The following is a 7,327-nucleotide window of genomic DNA, read 5'->3' on the forward strand; positions in this document are numbered from 1 at the left end:
TAATTTATCAAAATTTAATTTATGTACTTTTCAAAAATTTAAAAATTAATTTAATTGATGATAAAACGCACATATTTAATTGTTGTTTATTGTTAATTTGTTGCATATAAAGTGTTGGTTTGTTAGTTTTTGCTATTTTATTATACCAAAAAATGGTTGAATGATTGATTTTAAGTCAACAATTTAACGGGAATGTTTAATACTATTAACCAATTAGAGCAATTTCTTAATTTTTATAAAATACAATAATCAAATTTTAATAAATTAAAGTTGGGCCACTAACTTTTCAATTTTCATAAAAGTGAAACAATGAAATTTCATAATTAGACCTTATTTTAATTTTAAAAAGGTTTATGTGTAAAATAGATATCTAGAGTTTTTTATTTATTTATCAAAGTATGTACCTAGTTTTATTTCATTACCACTTAAGGTATCACACGTTAACTTCAATTTAAAAAACCTTTGAACCAATTAAATTATGGCACATGTAAATTTTAATTAAATATTTAAAATGTCAAATCCAATTAAAAATATTTAAAATGTTATATCCGGTCCTAAGTTTTTCTTTTTACTAGAGTTAAGAGTTTATACCTAAAGTAGTAAGAGAATAAAACTTTAGATGCCTACTTTGACAAAAAAAAAAAACCACTTTTACCTAAACTATAAAAGTTGCAAAATTTAAGCACCTATTTTTCATACAAACCTTTTAAAAACAATACGAATTAAATCACAATATGCCTACAAATATAACATTCATTATCATTTTTAAAATTTTGATATTTGTATAATGCCTATTCAAAATGAGTTTGTCAAATTTGTAAACTCATTAGAATTTAAAAATTCACATTTTTAATAAATTTCAAATATATATTATATTGAAATTCAACTAAATTATTTATAAAATTTATATATCCAAATGAATCCAATTTCCAATTTTAAATCCTTATTGGACACGACATAAAAAATAGGGTAAACTATAATGATAATCACCTAACTACTTGCAAGTTTATTTTTTGGTCACCTAATTATAAAAAGTTATAAATGGTCACCTAACTACTTGATTTTATCTTTTTTGGTCATCAGCCATTAAATTATAAAAAGTACCTTGGAGGTCTTTATATTATAGGAGATAGATCAAATTAGTCCATCTATTATTAAATGGACCAATTTTAGTCCCTATACTAATCAATTCTAAAAATATTGACTTTGTTGAACAATAAATGATAACTTTGAGGACATTTTTTAAACAGTAAATGTTAAATCTATTCCAATTTGACATTATTTGTTTTTTTAATAGTTAAGGACTAATCGTGAGGTGTGATATCGTGGTTACTCATCTCATCCCTTAACCATGTGGCTGAGAGTTTGATTCCTACTCATGGGAATGGAGCACATTTCAGGGTTAGTTAGTTACCTCTTTAGAGAGCACTCATGAAGGTGAATACCTTGGTTTCAACCAAAAAAAAGTACAGAATTTAAATTGATCTATTTAATAGTAGAGGAACTCATTTGATCCAAGTGGGAAATTAATAACACAATGTCCTAAATAATACAAATATGTAGATACTTTATTGAAATTCGATTAAATTCGACGCTTTGGCCGAGTGGTTAAGGCGTGTGCCTGCTAAGTACATGGGGTTTCCCCGCGAGAGTTCGAATCTCTCAGGCGTCGTTATATTTTTTTATTTCCACCCCGTTTTGTTTTCCTGAAATCATAAACCAAAAATGTCCCCGCTCTTTTGGAGAATTTACGAGGAGGTACCCTTGGGCCTGAGCCTAAATGTTCTTTAATTCTATATTTATGCTTGGGTTGGGCTGATGCGAAATTCTAATATTGTAAAATATCACTAAATTTTCATATTTACAATTTTTCTAATAAAGTTTTAAATATCTTTATTATTAAATAATTAATCTATAATTAAACTATTATTTAAGTTATCGAGTTAGTGCTCAAAGAGGCTTGCTTTACAAGGTGGAAAGTGTCTTAGTTGGTGTAGGTAGAGGTACAATCTGCATGGTTTAAGGGAGAGGTGTTAATAATATTTTATGAATTGTTGGTTATAATTATAAATATGTATTTTTATTTACTAAATTACACATGTTGATGCTATATCTTTTATTATAATTTATAATATAATAATAGTTATTATATCAATACTTATAAAATATTAATTATTATGAAATATTATACTAGTTGAAATATGCTCTAAGTCCCTATACTTTTCCTAAATTAAAACTCATCCATCCTACTATATATATAATGCTATAGCATATCACATGGTGTATAATATATTAATAGTTTATATATATGCATCAATGATTAAACATATTACAATATCATGTAATAGTATATATTTTATTATAAACTATAATATAATAATAGTAGTACATTATATATTAATTATTATTATACTTGTTGAAATATGCTCTAAATCCCTATACTTTTCATACATTTGAAAGTTAGCACTTCTACTATATTATATAATGCCATATAATGTAATACTATATATTTTATTGTTTCTCTAATATAATAATAGTTCTATATATAATAGTAGTACATTATATATTAATTATTATTATATTAGTTGAAATATGTTTTAAGTCCCTATATTTTTCATACATTTGAAAGTTAACCCTCCTACTATATTATATAATGCTATATCACATCATATAGTATATAATATAGTAATAGTTTATATATATGTATATATGATTGAACATTATAATATTATGTAATATTATATATTTTATTATAATATATAATATAATAATAGTTATATATAATAGTAGTTTTTATTATATATTATTGTTTATTATTATCTTGATTGAAATATCTTGTAAGTCCCTATACTATTGAACATTTAAAAGTTAATACTCCTACTATATTATATAATGCTATATCATATCATATATTAATAATTTATATATATACGCATAAATTATTAAATATTATAATAGCATGTAATTCTATCTCTTTTATTATAATCTATATTATAATAATAGTTACTTATAATAGTAGTACATTATATATTACTTATTATATATTATTGTTTATTATTATACTAATTAAAATATGCTTTAAGTCCTTATAGTTTTCGTACATTTAAAATTAGCCCTCCCATCGTATCTAATGCCATATCATATTATCATATAATATATATTAATAGTTTATATATATATATATATATATATATATATATATATATGCATCGATGACTAAACATTACAATATCAAGTAACACTATATCTTTTATTATGATCTATATTTTAATAATAGTTATGTATGTATTAATATTTTTAGTAATAGTTATATATTATTTATTTTATGTAATAGTAATATTCTAATTTAGTATAACGGTTTAATGTCAAGTCGTAATCGGTTTTGGTAATAGTTATATAATATATTATTATATTATCATTAAAGTTTAATTTTATAGATTTTAATAATTAATAATTTTATATGTTTATTATAAATATATAATTATATCATTAAAATATTTTATATTAAATTAGTGTTTTAAAAAATTATCTCACTTTGTAATTTAACATAAAAATTATTAATAATTACTTTTACTCTTAATAAAATTTTAATATAAATACACAAGGCATATGAATACATTTAAAAAATAAAGAATTATCATATATTTATATTTTAAGTAATATCATAAAATTATATTAATTATTAATGTCTATTATAATTATTCAGTTATAAAATTAGGCTTTTTCGGGCTAGATCGATCTCAGACTCGGGTCCTATCAGGCTTGAATTTTTCTAAGCTTTGATCGCACGATGGACTTTTGAGTTTGGACTCGTTTTACCATCCCTATAGAAATCCATGTTCCCAAATGGGAGGGAAAAAAATTAGTTTAAGTTAAATCTCGAAATTGGAATAAAAATATTAACAATATTGTATTCATTACTTTCAGAAATTGACGCTTTGGCCGAGTGGTTAAGGCGTGTGCCTGCTAAGTACATGGGGTTTCCCCGCGAGAGTTCGAATCTCTCAGGCGTCGTTTTAATTTTATATATTGCTGCCTCGTTTTGTTACTTTTCAGCTAGTAAACCAAAAATGTCCCCACTCTTTCGGAGAATTTACTGCTACGTACCCTTGGGTTGATGCGAAATTCTAATATTTAAATAATTTTTTTTTCATATTTTAATTACTAAATATGAATCTACATCCATAATATTACATCAAATTTTGATTTGTTCCTATTTTCCCAAATTATTAACATAAGTATTGATATAATATATTTTATGTTTATATATTACGTACACAAATATTTATATTTGTTCAATAAAAAATATTAGATACATTTATTTATTATAAGCTGAATCAAAATAAAAATTTTGTGTATATAATTAAACGTTGAATCAAAGTTCATATACAATTTTGAGGTTTGTCCTATTATTTAAGCTTCTAATTAAGTTGGTGTCACAAGTCAACTAGATACAAACGCAATTAAAAATAACTAAAAATGATGAATTTTACCAAATTATATTATTATGAGGATATTTTTATATTTTTTATTTTATTTAAAATAAATATTACATCACATATCTCATTTTATTATTCAATTTGTTCCCATTTTGGGTTTAAAATTTTGTTTTATATTAATTTTCATCCTTTCACAAAGTTTAAAACTCTTATTCACAAATAATTTTAAGATAATTTTATATAGAAATTTAATTTTTCCTGTTTTAAATATAAATGTTTATTTATTCACAAAAAATATAAATATTTATTTTATATTTTTATTAACCTTTTAAAATATTATAGTTTAATTCTTCATAAATATTGATTTATTTAAGTAGCAAATACAACCTTTAATCACAAAGGTATCATTTTTAAATAATTTATATTGATTTGATTTTAGTTATTTATTATTATGTTTATAATTGCACTTGCAAACTTCTTTAGAATTTCAAGATAATAAATAAGAGAATATATTACTATGTTAATCACTAGTTTGATTGATTTTAATTTTTGAATTTTTAAAACTTGAAATTCCATTCATAATTCAAATAGTTACATCGAATTATGATATTAGTTTTATATTACATGTAAGTTGTGGATTTATTCTTTATTCTCTAATTTGATCATTTTTAATCTCTGTACTTTTTGTAATTTGAAATTTCAATCACGAATCAAAATGGTAGTCATTCAATCTATTAACACTATAACAAAATCTTATAGTGGAGTTGATAAACATTAAAAAAATAGCGGCAAAAATGTAAGTGTCACAAAAAAATGCTTGTAAAAGTAATTATTGCTTGCTTTAAACACAAATGTTGCAAAAGTACAACGTACTTAGCGATGTTTGTATGAAAAAATACCACTAAATTCTATACTTTTTGCGACGTTTTTATACCTAGCACCATTACATATGGTACCTGTAGAGGTGTCAGATTGTAGTAATGCTTTTAGCAGCATTTTTGTACAAATGCCACTAGTGTTTCTATATTTTGCGACGTCTTTTAGAAGCCACTATATGACAAATATAATTTTCAAAGTTTTTTTTGGCATTTATTGCAACAAACGTCGCAAATTTGCATGTCTTTTATTTTTTATTTTTTATTATTAGTTTTTTCCCCAATTTTTATTAGCTTAGTGTGCAATAATTTATATTTCGAAACTAAAATTTAAAGAAAAACAATAACAACATAAGATTGTTTAAATCAACCCTAACAACCTTGAACAACAAAAAATGAAAAATTCCGAAGTTCAAATATTAACATAAAGTACAAATTCAAATGTACTAGTAGTTCAAATGCCAAAGTGTGTAAATATTCTCCCTAGAATAGTAATAAAAAGTAATTTAACAAATCACCCACCAAAATGAACGTTAGAAAAAAAGTAGTAAAGATCAAAGATCAAAGGCAAACAATTTTTTTTATACTTTTCAAATATGTATTATATTAAGGTTTCATAGCAGCCATTGTCACAACGGCATTGAGAAAAACATCATCTGCAGGTAGTGAGTCACTAAGGATCTCTAAGTACTTTTTGAGAATTCATAGTCTTTAAGGACATGAAGACACAATACCAATTCCAATTTACCTTGAGGACACCATCCCACGGTAGTCATATGCTATCGTAACCTTTCCTAATTGGTAAATGATATTTCGTAATTTGATACATCAAATTAAACTCTCCAATACATTATAAGAGCTTATTCTCAAGTAATTTAAGTTTATTTTAATGCTTTGAAAAGGAAAAGCAACTGAGATATATTAACAACTTTAAATGTTTTTAGTTGAGTTTTTGTCCCTAATGAGAGCCAAATTGGCAACACAGTGCCATGGGGAACTTAATAAGGTGTTCGAATTGGTGTAGGACCACAACAATGGCCCAACCTCGAGGAAAACATTTTTTAGAGTGGGTGTTGCAATATTGATGATATGGATGTCGTGACACCAAACCCTTTCACATTGAATATGCAAAACTTCAACGCGAAATCGGTTTGGAGCCTATTGTCGAGAGGGTCACGACATCGATGACCGAGGGTAAGATGTCGTGATACCGAGCCTCCGAAGTCGTGATATACTTGGAGGTGTTAAAATGAAGAATTTGGGGCTAACACAAGTGATGTCATGACACCAGGGGTAGGATTGAGGAACACTGAGACCCCTCACAACCATGAGTATGGTATTGTCTAGGGTGTCGCAGCATCGAGGCCTAGGTGTCGTGACACCGCTGCCTGACAAGGATAAAATTGTTGCAGGGGTAGTCTTTTGTCCAACATCATTTCCAATCAAAACACAACTTCTAGGGGCATTTTTTTTCTTTCCAAATTTTGAGATTGTAATTAGCTGATAAAAAAACCCTTTAGCTGAACACTGAAAATGAGCCGACTTTATTTACTTTCTATAATCATTTTAGCTAAGTGGTTAATATTCTTCATTTTTTAGGGTTTAGTTCTTAGCTTTTTTTTTGGGGGGGGGTTTAGTTGGTTTAGTTGGTAGTTTAGTTAGTTTTTACTGTAGCTCTTTTATTAATTGCACTTTGGTACTCAAAGTTGTCTTTGTATTTTCATTATTATCCAGATTTGTTAATATATCTCAGTTTCATTTCCTTTTCAAAGCATTAAAATAAACTTTACTAGTATTTTCACCTCTATTATTGCTGTCATCATCTTCCCCAAGTAACCATCAAAGAAATCCTTAAGTTTTGTCTTCGAACTCTCTTGTGTTTAATACTCGGAATACTAGGATGTTTCGTTGTAACACTATGAATATTACAACTAAACCTGTCACACTTGCAATATACTGCTAGATATTTAGAGATAATTGTGTTGATTCATAGCCCCGATGCACGCATGTTGG

At 25.6% G+C, this 7,327-nt stretch overlaps 2 non-coding genes across 2 annotated transcripts; both read left to right on the forward strand.

Annotated features, from left to right (window-relative positions):
* Positions 1-1,590: 1,590 nt before the first annotated feature.
* Positions 1,591-1,672, forward strand: TRNAS-GCU (transfer RNA serine (anticodon GCU)). The gene has a single exon. It is a non-coding gene; the product is annotated as a tRNA-Ser (tRNA).
* Positions 1,673-3,932: 2,260 nt separating this feature from the next.
* TRNAS-GCU (transfer RNA serine (anticodon GCU)) lies at positions 3,933-4,014 on the forward strand. Its single transcript has one exon. It is a non-coding gene; the product is annotated as a tRNA-Ser (tRNA).
* Positions 4,015-7,327: the final 3,313 nt, after the last annotated feature.

The sequence above is a fragment of the Gossypium arboreum genome, chromosome 9, assembly GCF_025698485.1.
Source record: "Gossypium arboreum isolate Shixiya-1 chromosome 9, ASM2569848v2, whole genome shotgun sequence".
NCBI lineage: Eukaryota > Viridiplantae > Streptophyta > Magnoliopsida > Malvales > Malvaceae > Gossypium > Gossypium arboreum.